We start from the raw sequence: 15,033 nt of genomic DNA, 5'->3' as shown, positions 1-15,033 counted from the left end.
GCCCCGGCGGTGGGGCTCTAATGCCTATGAAAATGCGGTAAAAACCCCAATAATGGGGTTTTAACCGCATTTTTAGTTTAGTAAATCCAGTGTGTGGCACTATAAGTCTCAGCAAGGCAGCACCTCTCATTACATAGGGAGTGCAGTATAGGGCCTCTCCCTATGGCCCTTATTCTGGTTGGTGCGGTAATATCCGCGTGCGTTCGTGCCGCCGATGTTTTGTGTCTGCGCATGTGCGAGCGGGACACACGGCCAAATTCCGCATGAAATGTGTACACTACGAACAGGGGGTGGAGAGGGGCGTGAAGGGCTATTTGGGCTCATTACCATATGTTTACACCCCGCGTTTCATGGGCGTTCCCATGAAAACGCTGGGCGTCCGTATGGTAATGCAGCCGTGACGCACGTGTAGGGGGCGGACATATGACATTGCCGGATGTCAGCTGCCCGCCCAGATCCCTGCTTTAGCACGGAGAAATGCCCGTGTGGTCTGAGGTTGCGGGAGCTGCCTGGCCACTCAGTCCTGCATTTGATGGACTGCGACCATCGAATGATGGGGGAGGTTCCAAGAGATGGAGGAGGTGTATCCGTAAGAAATACACTCGTTCTCCGTGCGGTCAGCGGATTACCGCATTCGGACGGAGTGAGCGATCCGTACGAAAGGCGGGGTTTAGGACGCACGGTCCTGGCCGCATATTCGGCTCCGGCCGCACCGATCAGAATAAGGGCCTGTATCTCCTGTGTGTATACTGCTTCCCCTGCATCTCTCCACCTACCATATAACAGTAAGGGCCTGATTCATGTTTGTGATACCCCTTTCACATGGCAATGCCGGGTCGGACCTGGGATCTTGATGTCGGGTCCATCCCAGAACCAACCCGGGCCGATGCTTTCACGTTAAACCCAGGTCCGCCCATTATAAAAAGGACGACCTGGGTAGTAAGCTCTAGCGCCACACCTCGACCCGAGTCGTCACATCATCAATCCAGTAATTACCAGGGTCCGAGGTGCGATGTGAAAGGGGTGTACAGAAAGCAAAAACATAAAGTAACTTTGTGTCTGGAAGAAACCATGTTGCCCTGCAGGGGGAGCAAGAACATTTATATTTGACAGTGCAGGGTAAATACTGGCTGGTTTTGCATGCAGCCCACAAATGTTAGACAGCTTTATCGCTCTGCACAACACACCTTCCCCACCTGCAGTGCCGCCCCCGATGATGCAGGCACATGGCAGCAAGGATGGTAAAGTCCCATCCAATACAGCCTATATTCTCCAGTCCAATAATGCAAGTTACCAGAAACATTTCAGAACCTTTATTAGTTACATCACTAATAAATAACTGAAGAACACTCATTTATTAACTGAAGAATACTCATAACTTTACAGTTACATATAAATATTATGCTGTTTGATACATATGACTGTATGACTGATACATATTTGCCCTGTCAGTAATAGAACAGATAACATTGGACATGACACACAACTACTGTAACACTGAATACACAACTTGCAGTGCCCACACAATTATACACCAATTCCCTGCACCAGACTCACTGTCTGTATAAACATATATCCACTGCATCATACTATGTAATGCGACCAATCAGATTCCCCTCCCACCAGCTCCAGTCTCCTCACATATTTCTGTACAGATTCCCTTTCCCATACACCTAATACAGCATGAAGGGGCTCAGTGAAGGTGGCAGTGTAGGTGTGTAAGTGTCTGATCAGGTCACTCACAGAATAAAAGGCCATAGAAAAAAAGGACATCTGTCTTGCCTCATAATCCAAATAAATCCTCACTCTATCATAGGAAGCACTGGCAGGTAACGGGATCGTCTCACCGTCATGTATCACTGAATGCGCCTTATCAGAAGTCCTATCCAAGCACTAAGACTTGTTATTCCATCCAATTGTTGACTGCTCCCCTCTCCTGTCTGCACTGGGATAACACATCCCCACACGCCAGGTGCTTAACACCTGAGGATAATCCCAGAATCTCTCTGGTGTCTCTGGCTGATTCTGTTCTATTGAAGACGTGAATACAGTTTTCATGTCTTCTGAGATAACTATATTATTACCCGCGGTGTTTGCATCCAGTGATAGGTCTTCTGATGCCTGCACATAGAAACATACATTTATTCCTGTTATTATATCAGATAATATTAGTAATTTCATTGATATAAGACTAACATCCAGGTCCCCTACTTTATTGGCATGCTCATTAGGTCTTCCACTTTCCTCTCTATTCAACTTCTCAATGACCGCCTCTTCATTCTTCTCAGTATCTCCCTCCTCCTTCTTAGTGCCCCCCTCTTCCTCCACCTGTTTTTGGCCAATAGCCATTGGATCAGTCATACAACATGGCTCCTCTGTATCAGACAAGTCACCTGTGTCTGGTTCCTGTAAGATAGTCATTGGATCAGACATGTTACCCAGCTCCTTAATCTGACACATCTTCCTGGCAATCTCATCCTTCTTCATTTCCAGCTGCTGAATCAGATCGGAGACTGAGAGTGAAACACTCTCTTCCTGCCTAGAGATCTCATTCAGCACTCTCTTCTCTAGGTCATCCAGCTGTCTCTTGAGGTCTCTAAACAGGGCAGTGACTGTCTCTAGCCAGCTGCTTTTTTCGGATTTTTTCTCCTGCGTTTCTGCAGACTCTGGATACTTTTCTCAGTCTCGTCTCTTTTTCTGGTCAATTTCTGCAGAACATTTCTCAGTTTCTCCTTCTTCTTAAAGGCCTCACCCAGCATCTCCACCACGTGTCCCCGATGCTCTCCGGCCAAACTGCAGGACACACAGATACAGACATTGTCCTCAGTGCAGAAATACTTCAAGATCTCTTTATGGAGGGAACATGTTCTCTTCTCCAAGGAAGTGGTGGGATCAACCAAGACATGTTCTGCTGACTTGTTGTGTGTCCTCCAATGTATTTCACAGAGAGAAGCTTCACATTTCAGACAGACTTTAAGAACAGGTACTTGAGAATGGACACAATAAGTGCAGAACATCCCAGTTCCCTCCTCTAGAATAGAGCGTACACATTCTGCAATATTGCAGAGCTTTCTGTTTATCTCTAGTGCAGGACGATCCAGATACTCTGCTCTGCATTCTGGACAGGTAAATACTGTAGTCCCCTCCTGTGTATCCAGCAGATGATCAACACAGGCCCAGCAGAAGCTGTGTCCACATCTCAGGGTGACAGGATCTGTATAAATGTTCAGGCAGATGGAACAGTTCAGCTCCTGTCTCAGATCAGATGACGCCATCGCTGGTAGCAGAAGAGAGAAATGAAAGTGAGTTTCAGAAATTAGAGGTCTCATAGGGGAAAGCCAATTGCCATCCCATTTAGCCCTCCTGTTCACCCAAAACTGCTCTCTACCCTATGGGATCGTGAATACTTTTGAGTGAGATCTTGCAGTCATAAAGTGCAAGACTGAATTCCCCCCAAATTCTCAACTCAGGAAGGGAGATTTACCAAGCATTGTAGAGAGATGAAGTGGAGAAGTTTCCCAAAATAACCAATCAGCTTCAGGCATTTCATAGACTTTAGTAGAATTGACAGAAGCGGATTGGTGGATTTGGACAACATTTCCACATTCCCTCTCTCCAAACCTTGATATATCTCCACCTGGGTGGGGTAAAACTTCCATATCAGGTAATACCTACAGGCACAGCTAACCCAGAAAGGGACAACATATAGAAGAATGTACTGAACGGGGATTAGGCAAAAGCTACTTAATCAAATTACAGTAGAATCATTTGTTACGATTCTTCAATAATTATTTTTAATAACTAAAAGGTTTTTTTTGTAAGAACTTACCATTCAAACCCCTTTCTCTAAGTCCAGTCCGGTGACACAGCTCCACCTTGAGATGTAGGAGGGTCCGCAGGAGCCAAGGCACCTATAGCTGAACATTTTCCTCTGGCTGCAGGCTCCTCCCCTTCTGCATCCCATCATGCTTCAGTTCATCTTAAAAAGCACACTAGGATACACAACTCAGTACAATGCCCGACATCTTATATGCACAATCATCTTACCATAACATGACACACATGCACCGCATGACTTACTGAGCGTAGGGGAGGGATCGCTGTGTCACCGGACTGGACTCAGAGAAAGGGGTTTAAACGGTAAGTTCTTACAAAAATCCCCTTTTCTTTTTCGTCCAGGCCGGTGACACAGCTCCACCTTGGGACGTTCACGAGCCGGTATTATGGGAGGGTACGCTCAGACCGCCAGTTCTCATTACTGCCCGTCCAAATGAAGCGTCCTCCAACGCGTACTCATGAAACCTGTAAAATTTGGTAAAGGTGTGAACAGAGGACCAAGTGGCAGCCCTGCACAACTGCTCCGCTGTAGCCCCATGACGCACAGCCCAAGAGGAAGCTACTGACCTGGTGGCATGTGCATTAATCCGAGAAGGAACCGGTCTACCCACCTTGGTATAAGCAAAGGCAATCACTGACCTAAGCCACCTTGCAATGGTCTGCTTAGAAGCAGACTAACCTCTCTTATGCACATCATAGGGAACCAACAACAGATCTGTTTTTCGGATATCTTTTATACTGTCCACATAAATTCGCAAGTTGCGAACTACGTCCAACTTTCTTAATTTGGCCCTATTTTTGGCCCCTTCAGAAGGGGAAAATACCGGGAGCACAATCTCCTGGTTCAGATGAAAGGAGGAAACTACTTTCGGCAAAAACGTAGGTACTGTTCGAAGCACAGCCCTATCCTCATGAAAAATTAAATGCAGAGATTTACAGGACAACGCTCCTAACTCCGAAAGCAATGGATAACAAAAACGTAAGTTTCCAAGACACATATTTAAGGTCAGCTGACATTAATGGTTCAAAAGGAGGACTCTGAAGTACAGACAGAACCAAGGATAAGTCCCTCAGGCAGAAAAGCTATCCTTTTCTGGAAAAAGATGGATAAAGCAGAAAGCTGTACTTTCAGAGACTGTAAACCCATTCCGATGAGAAACCATACTGTAGGAACTCCAATAATCTGGATACCTTGAATCTGGAGGTGTGACGCTTACACCACCTGATGTAAATCTTCCATACTCTGTGATAATTTGCAGCTGAGACTGGCTTACGAGCCCTAAGCATAGTCTGAATCACCGCATCAGAGAGACCCTTCTTTTTCAATAAGGTGGTCTCATAAGCCAGGCCGTCAAATTGAGCCGAGCAAGGTCCTGGTGAAGAAACGACCCTTGTCTCAGCAGGTCCTGACGAAGAGGAAGAGGCCAAGACTCCACTGATAACCTCAGAATGTCCGAGTACCACGACCTCTTGGGCCATTTTGGTGCTATCAGAATAGCTTGCACCTGCTGAGACCTCACTCGTTTCAACACCCTCGGTATCATTGGGAACGGAGGGAAGATATATACCAGGTGAAACTGCCAGGCGGTTGGGTCCCTGGTCCTGGAACAGAACTTCGGAACCTGACCGTTGTTCCTGGATGCCATTAGGTCCACCTCTGGGAGCCCCCAGTGACTCACAATTTCCTGGAATACCTCCGGATGCAAGAACCATTCCCCCTCCAGCAGATCCTCCCTGCTGAAGAAATCCGCCTCTACATTCCGGATCCCCGGAATGAAGACAGCAGACAGAACCGGAGTGTTGTTTTCTGCCCAGGTAAAGATTTGTGAGACTTCCTGCATTGCCATCCTGCTGCGAGTCCCGCCCTGATGATTCAGGTAAGCCACTGCCGTGGCATTGTGCAACTGTACTCAGATTGGAAGGCCTTTCAAACCATCCTCGGCCTGCTGAAGAGTCTTCCAAACTGCACAAAGCTCAAAAAGGGATTTTTGTAAGAACTTACCATTCGAATCCCTTTCTCTGATATGGTCCTGGTGACACAGCTTCACATTGGGATGTAGGAGGGTCCGCAGGAGCCAGGCACCTATCCTAAAGCTTTTGGAGGGTAGGCTCGTCCCCTACTGCATCCCCGATTCCTCAGTTCAATCTTTCAAAGCCACTGGAATACATTAACTCAGTACAACGCCTGCACATATTATATGCACAATTTTAAATTTAACTTTTCGACCAATTATAACATGAAACATCATGAACACTGGCATACTTACTGAGCGTAAGGGAGGGATCGCTGTGTCACCAGGACCATATCAGAGAAAGGGATTCGAACGGTAAGTTCTTACAAAAATACCTTTTTCTCTTTCAATGGTCCTGGTGACACAGCTTCATATTGGGACGTTCCAGAGCCGGTCCTTTGGGTGGGTACGCTCAGGTCTGCAGTTCTCATTACTGCTCACCCGAATGATGCGTCCACCGACGCGAACTCATGGAAGCTATCGAATTTGGCAAAAGTATGAACAGATGACCAAGTGGCAGCCCTGCAAACCTGCTCAGCTGTTGCCCCCTGTCGAACCGCCCAAGAGGTGGCGACTGATCTGGTGGTATGCGCATTAATCCTGGCTGGCACAGGCCTACCAACTTTAGTATATGCAAACTCTATAACAGAGCGCAATCACCTAGCAATGGTCTGCTTAGAAGCGTATGTGTATGTCATACAAAACTAACAAGGTGTCAGTCTCTGACACTCTTAACTCTGTCCACATAAACGCGCAAGGCGCGCACAACATCCAAATTCCTCAATTTGTCCCTTTTCCTTGAACCCTCTGGGGTTGAAACACAGGCAGAACTCTCTCCTGATTTAGATGAAAAAGCAGAGACTACTTTCGGTAAAAATTGGGGTACTGTCCGAAGAACAGCCCTATCATCATGACATATAAGGAAGGGAGACTTGCATGACAATGCCCCCCACTCCGATACTCTTTTTGCTGACGCCACTGCCAACAAAAATACCAGTTTCCATGTAAGGAATTTAAGGTCAGCTGACCTTAATGGTTCAAAAGGTGCCTTCTGAAGGCATTCCAAAACCAGAGATAAATCCCATGGTGCTACTGGTTGTTTGTAGGGAGGTTTCCATCGGGACACCCCCTGCAGGAAGGTCTGTACTTCCTGTATTAAAGCAATCCTTCTCTGGAAGTAAATAGACAAGGCCGAGATCTGTACCTTGAGTGACTGAAGGCTTAACCTGGAGGAAAAGCCATCCTGCAAAAATTCCAACAATTTTGCCAATTTAAAACGTGATGTGTGTGACTTCTGCCTTTCACACCATCGAATATAGGTCTTCCAGACCCTATAATAATTTACAGAAGACACTGACTCTCTGGCTTTAATCATTGTGTTAACACCGCCTCTGAGAATCCTATATTCCTCCAAATGGCGGTTTCAACAGCCAGGCCGTCAAAATTAATCGAGCTGAATCCAGATGGTTAAACGGTCCTTGTTTTAGACAGTCTGACCTCAGAGGTAGACGCCATGAGTCCACAGAGAATCTCTGAAGCCTCTAGTACCAGGACCTCCTTGGCCAATCTGGGCCACTAAAATTACTGGAATTGTCAGGGCCTGTATCTTTTTCAACACTCTTGCCAGCCTCTGAACTGGCGGAAAAACATAAAGAGGATTCCCCTCCCAGGGGATAGTCATGGCCTCCACTGCTTCTGCCAGTGGATCCCATGTCCTGGCATAAAACCTGGGTACCTGATGGTTGAATCTGGATGCCATCAGGTCCCCATCCAGGGTTCCCCACCTCAGTGTAATCTGGTGGAATACTTGTGGGTTCAGGTTCCATTTCCCTTCCATCAGCTCCTCCCTGCTTAGGAAGTCGGCCTCTATATTCTCCCCTCCTGGTATGAATATTGCTGATAATGCTGGAACATTCTGTTCCGCCCACAAGAAGATTCGGGACACCTCCCACATAGCCAGATTGCTGCGTGTGCCTCCCTGGTGGTTCAGATACACCACAGCTGTGGCGTTGTCGGTCTGAATCCTTAAAGGGAGCTCTTGTAATCTTTCTCCCGCCAGAGAAAACATCTTCCACACAGCCCTCAGTTCCACTTGTTGATCGGTAAGGCAGACTCCTCTGAAGACCACAAGCCTTGCAGACGCAGGTCCACGACTACTGCCCCCCAGCCTCTAAGACTGGCGTCGGTAGTGACTACCAGCCAGCTCCAGGACTGCAGGGACCGACCCCACTGAAGGGAATCCACCTCCATCCATCATTTAAGGAGGGATCGAGTTTCTGAAAAACAACACTGTTTGTTCTGACATCATGGTCTGAGTATTCCCTGACAAGTCTGTCAAAATGTTCCACTGGAACACTCGAGAGTGGAACCTGGCGAACTGTAACGTCTCGAAAGACGCCACCACCTTCCCCAGCAGTTTGAGGCACCTCCATACTGATGTGCTCTGAGACCCGAGGATCTCCTGTACCAAGGCAGCCAGATCCCTGGCCTTTGCCTCTGGTAGAAACACCCGATGCAACTGGGTATCCAAAACAATCTCCAAGAATTGGAGTCTCTGTGACTGAGACTTTTGTAAATTTAAAAGCCAGCCATGAATCTACAAAAACCTGATGGTTTCTGTCAAGTGACTCTTCAACTTGTCTGCTGACTCCGTCTTAAACCGCAGGTCGTCCAAAAATGGAATCACCATGATTTCCCTCAGTCGAAGCACAGCCGCCATTACTGACATTATTTTGGTGAATACCCTTGACGCTGTGGCCAGACCGAAGGGCAACGCCTGGAATTGCAAGAGTAGGTCTCCTATTGCACACCTCAATAGAGCCTGATGTTCTGGGTGGATAGGAACATGCAAGTATGCGTCCTGGACATCCATGGACGCTAAAAATTCTCCCTGGTCCAGGCTTAGCAGCACAGACCGGAGACTCCATTCTGAAATGGTCTACCCACAAATGGATATTTTAGGAGTTTAGGATCAGCTGAAAGACCCGTCTGGTTTGGGCACCAAACACAGAGTGGAATAAAAGCCTTCTTTTTTCCACTCCGCTCTGTGGACCGGGACTACCACACCCTTCTCTAAAAGAGAATGAGCCGCTCCCAAGAGAGCTGTACGGAGCCGAGCCTCCTCTGGTAGTGGTGTAACCCTGGGTTATAATTTCTAACACCCAAGAGTCCCGGTCTAACAGTGGCCATGCATCTTTGAACAGTGACAGACGTCCCCCCACCTTAATCACCTGCCGGGCAAAACCCCTGGCAGTCATGCGGAGGGTTTGTCCTCTCCTTTGGTTTCTTATGAAAGGAACCAAATTTTGACTTTGGGGCCTTGCCCCTGGAGGACTGAGACCATCCCTTAAAAGACTGTCTTCGAAAGGACGCACCTCCTCTAGGGGAGGGCCGACAGGACGGCCTGAAAGCAGAAAACCTTGATGTCTGCTTGGCTGCAGGAGTAGGCAGGAAAGTGCTTTTTTCCACCTGTGGCCTGCTTAATAATCTCTTCCAGTTCTGAACCAAATAACAGCTTTCCTTTTAAAAGCTAATGTCTCTAAGCCTTCTTAGACTCGTTATCTGCCTCCCAAGCTATAAGCCAGAGCACTCTACTGGGATTGACAGACACTGAGGAAACTCTGGCAGCCATTTTGAGAGCTTCCTGCTCAGCCTGAATCACATACTATGCAGCAGCTTTAGGCTTCTCCGCAAGTAACAACACACAAGGAACAGTATGTCAACTAGAGCACAGGTCACTGACCCACCAATCCTGGCCTTAGAGACCCAGACTGAAGCAATCAGAGGGCGGAGTGTAGTCCACCCTTTTAACCATTGCCCTGCTTGAAGGCTGTTCCCCCTGCACTGGTAGCACAGTGGCTTTTGACAAGCATGCCACAGAAGCATCTACCACTGGAACCTTCTCCCAGAGGTCTGCATGATCCTCAGGCATGGGATACAGGCTTAAACATCTTTTAGGCATCTAAAGCCTTTTATCAGGGGTTTTCCAATAAATCTTGTAAACCCTCGTCTGCAGGGAGATATCATTTTCCTCACGCTGTCTCTTAAAAACAACCTTTGCAGGAGTTTTTACTTCACAGACAAATTCAATGCCTGTTTAACAGCAGTAATTAAATCCTCCACCCCTGAGGCTGAGGACTCTTCAGAAACATCACCCTGATTCCAGGGTATGTCTGTGTACTCTCCTTCCTCATCCGCAGCTAACAATGGCACTGAATAAGGCCTTTTAGGGGTCCCCACAGAATAACCACAAAACTTGTCCAACAAGTAATTTAAACCTGCTGATTCCCCTAGCAGTATCCTGCATGACATGTAATAAGTCAGGATCTGTCTGGGTCCGAGGCAAGGAGCTAAAGGACTGCCGAGAGAATGGCAATGGTCTAGGGAAGTTACCAGCCATCACTCTGCCTGTCCAGTAATGCACCAAAGCATTTTCAGACCTGCCCAGGGACTTAGCCCACGCAAGCTCCGATGCACTACCCTCTGGGGTTCACTCCCCATGGGTTTCACAGCAGCGCAATAAATACATAAGCCCCCCTTATCTGCTCAGGGACAAATTTCAGTGTACAACCACTGCAAGCGCTCAATGCATTAAAGGCTCCCTCCCCCAAAACCACAGACTGTTGCCAGACATGATGTTCTCAATTAACACAGTCACAGCATTAAATGTACAGACATTATATACAGAACCAATATACTCAGTTCACTTAGCTTTCTGTAGTCTTCAGAATGGGGAAAGCGATGCCCAGGAAATCCAATCACTCTGTCAGGATCTGTAAGCCAGCTCAGCTCCGCTGCAAGCGTTCTGAATGGCGCCAAAACAGAGTGAGGGAAGGGACCAAGTCCCTGCTGCTGCGGGGTCTGTGACTTTTGGCGCCAACTACCCCCAGACAGCCGCTCCCATTGTAGGATCTCCTAGTTCCAGTATCTCCCCCTCAGCTGGGGACCACTCGGAACATGCCTGTAACAACACTGCTGTCCTCTCATATCAGGAGCTCAGTGTGTAAGCTCCGCAGAAAATGGCCGCCGCCATCACGGAGCGCCTGTCCCCCATGATCCCCACCTAGCGTGAAGCCGGTTTCAGAGCGCTCCGGAGCCCAGGCAGCTTCTTAAAAGAAGCTGTAAGCGCTGCACAGGGAGGCCCGACAGCGTCTCCTCTGTGCACAGCGAGCTGACAGGACACGCTTCTGTCAGCTCCTGCTGCGCTAGCAGTGTGAGGATTCACTAATGAGGATCCTCACACTGTGCCTACCTAGCTAGTGTAAAAGTTAATAAAATAATAAAAACCCTAACTAACTCTACTCCTTCGGCTGCTCCGGCAGCCCTTTAGAATAGCACCCACTCCAGTGGGCACCTAACACGAACTGAGGAATCTGGGATGCAGTAGGGGAGGAGCCTACCCTCCAAAAGCTTTAGGATAGGTGCCTGGCTCCTGCGGACCCTCCTACATCCCAATGTGAAGCTGTGTCACCAGGACCATTGAAAGAGAAATATATTTATTGGAAGTCTGGATTCCTGCTTGGACCAGAGACCCTGCAACCGATGGTGAAGGGCAATTCCCCCCCAACCCCTGAGACTGGCGTCGGTCGTTATCACCACCCTGTCCCAAGAGCGAAGCGACCGCCCCAGCTGCAACGTCTCTATGTCCATCCACCAAAGTAAGGACTCCTTTGTTTCCTGAGAGAGAAGCAAACTTTCCTGTTTCATGGTCTTTGCATTTCCTGGCCAGCAAGATAGAATGTTCCATTGCTGCCATCACCTGTGTGAATACCCTTGGCGCTGTGGCCAGACCAAAGGGTAGGGCCTGGAACTGTAAATGAGTCTCTCCTATCGCGAAGCCAAGAAGAGACTGATGTTCGTTGCATATTAGTATATGTAGATATGTATCCTGGATGTCCACGGATGCTAAAAAATTCCCCTGGCTCTATGCTGCCAAGCATATGGAGACTCCATTCTGAAATGATCCACCCATAGGTGTTGATTTAGGGATTTCAGATTTAAAATGGGTCTGACTGACCCATCTGGTTTGGGTACCAAGAAGAGTATCGAATAAAAACCCTTCTTGTGTTCCTCCTGAGGGACCGGGGCCAGAACGTCTTTCTCCCTGAGAGCCGAGGCCGCTTCCAAAAGAACCGTGCGTGCCCTGGCGTCTCATGGTAAAGGGGTTGGCAGAAATCTCTTTGGATGATTCCCCCTGAGATTTATCCAATAACCTGTTGAGACAATGGACAGAACCCAATGGTCGGTTGTTGGAAGGTTCCACTTGTCCCGATACTGCAGGAGGCGACCCCCCACACTGAGACCAGAACGGTGAGCCTGTACCCCGTCATGCGGAGGATTTATCCTCTCCTTTTGATCCTTGCTTCTTACTGAAGGCCCCAAATCTGGATTTGGCAGCCCTACCTTTACCTGCCGGGAATCTACCTCTTCCCGCCTGTCCTCTGTTGGAAGCACCGCCACAAAAAGGAGGAGCGAAAAGTAGGTTTAAATGCTCCAAACTTAGAACCTGAGGCCTTAGCGGTGGTAGGCAAGAAGGTACTTTTACCCCCCGTGGCCTGTTTAATAATGGCTTCCAGTTCAGTGCCAAAAAGCAATTCCCCTTTAAACTCTAGAGTTTCCAGAGCTTTCTTAGATTCACTGTCAGCGTCCCAGGACTTCAGCCAAAGGGCTCGCCTTGCTGACACAGAAGTGGCGGAAACCTTGGATGCCATCTTGGTACCTTCCTCCCCAGCCTCAGTGATGTACTCTGCAGCACACCTGAGTTTCTCTGCCAGGAAAAATGCCTCAGAAACAGGCCGCAGCTGATCAGCCAAAGCCTCAGCCCACTTAATCATAGCCTTCGCTACCCAATCTGAGGCAATAATGAGGCGGAGTGTAAATCAAACTCAACAGCTTTTAGGCATCCTTCCACTTTCTTATCCACCGGATCTTTAAAGGCTGCACTACCTTGGACTGGTAATGCTGTGGCCTTGGACAGTCTAGCCACCGGTGCATCCACCAATGGGACTCTCTCACATTTTTACATGCTCTTCGGGCATGGGATACATATTTGCATATCTCTTGGACATAGACACCTTTTTGTCAGGTACTTTCCAAGCCTCCACTAACAATGCGACCATACCAGGGTCTGAAGGGAAAGTAAAAGCTTCTCTGTGCATTCTCTTAAAAATGCACTGAGCCTGAATCCTATCTTCCTCTAAGTCCAAAGCCTATCTAACAGCCAGGATAAGATCCTCAATGCCCGAGATTGATGCCTCAGCCTCTTCCCTATGGTCACCAGACAAATCATCTGCACACTAGCAGAGGAGGTGCAACTGAAGGCCGTCTAGAGCAGTGGTTCCCAACCTGGGGTACTCTGCAGACCAGCTGGGGGTACTTGAAAATAATATTGGTAATGGCGGACAATGAAAAGGTCTTTTGATGGCTGAAGACCCATTGCCATGGAGACAAACCATGTTGTGTCATATGCCTGACCAGCAATCCACTGGGAGCTTCCCATGCTGCCCTCAGACATCAGCAGTTAACTGCTCAGCACTGACAAAAGGTAGAGGAAGCAGCGGCATTAATCCTACTGGTGTTAGTGGGAATCCTGGAGATAATACACAACCAGTGTCTAGACACAGATGGGCATGATTCCTTGCTGTATACTACTCCTCCGCTCTTCCTTAATATAAGGACATGCATAAGGATCCGCATACCACTAAGTACTGTCCATATTTCAAAATGAGAGGGGGTACTTATCAATGAAAAGCCTAATCAAGGGGTAAGGGAGAGAAAAAAAGGTTGGGAAGGACTATCAGGGTTTTTTTTGCAAACTTTTCCATGAGTGCATTCATTTTATGCACCCCCTGCGCAGTTTCCTGAATGACCTGCAATAATATGGGGTCCCCTTGCGCGGGAGAAATGGACCCCATAGAATTTCGGGAGGAAAAACTGGGGCCAGGAGACCTGATTAAATTGTCCCTCTGTCTATTTTGTGCCTCAACAAGGGCATTCATAGACCACCCCAATGATGCAGCCCACGCTGGCTCTTGCTCAGACCCCTGGGCATGTGTATTGCCAGGCACAGACTTACAAGCAGGGCAAGGTTCCCCTTGGTTCATCTGTGCACATGAATATTTAACCCCGCAAAAACTGCAGTTTAAAGACATGTCCTCCGCCCCCCCCCCCCCCTCTACAGCAGCAGCATCATCACCTGTGTCAGTCATGATTAACCCACAGTGCAAAATGTCAGGCAATGTACAAGACAGAATATCCTGTTGTACTTAGCGGTCTGCTTGCTGTTCTGTACTTCTCAGCGTCAGCGGGGGTAGCGCTTCCAGGAGACTCCAAACTTGTGCGCAGCAACAAGTTCAGCCAGCTTCAGCTTACACTGCGGAGAGAGAAAATGGCGCCCGCACACAAGTGGGAAGGGACCAAGTCCCTGCTTCAACGGGGTAGGAAGCCTGAATGGGCGCCCTTTTCCCCCATTAGCCGCTCCCACAATCAAGACTCCTCACCTCCTTGTGCCTCCCCTCTGCCGGGATCACTTGGAGTCGTCCGGCACCACCAGACACCTGTGACAGCCTTCACTTCCCCGGAGGGATTTCAGGCTGTAATCCCTTCGAATATGGCGTCCGCCATCACGGGAGGTCCTTCCCCTTCTGCAAGGAGCCGGATCCGGAGCGCTCCCAGGGCCCAGCCAAACCCTGGGGTTAAGCGCTGTGCAGCGGGTGCAGACAGACACCCCTGCACACAGAGCGCTGACAGGACGCGCTTCTGTCAGCCTCTGCTGCACTCTCAGTGTGATTTGCATCTATTAGAAGCAACACACTGGCGTTAAAAACCTGCACTAACACTATTGTTAATAAAATAAGAAAAATCTAACTATTTTAGTGAAAAGCCAGAATAAAAAAGACGGCTGCCACAGCAGCCGATCAGCCAAGCACCCACTCCTGTATGCACCTAAAACGAACTGAAGCATGATGGGCTGCAGAAGGGGAGGAGCCTGCAGCCAGAGGAAAAGTTTCAGCTATAGGTGCCTTGGCTCCTGCGGACCCTCCTACATCCCAAGGTGGAGCTGTGTCACCGGACTGGACGAAAGAGAAAAATGGTTTGGTCTATTAAACATTTGTGGATTATATGGATCTATTTAGAATATTGGGAAATGAAAGCTATCTTCACATTTTCGTAAACTTATAAACTG

The sequence above is a fragment of the Crinia signifera genome, chromosome 8, assembly GCF_055691185.1.
Source record: "Crinia signifera chromosome 8, ASM5569118v1, whole genome shotgun sequence".
NCBI lineage: Eukaryota > Metazoa > Chordata > Amphibia > Anura > Myobatrachidae > Crinia > Crinia signifera.
Note: the sequence above shows the minus strand (reverse complement) of the source record.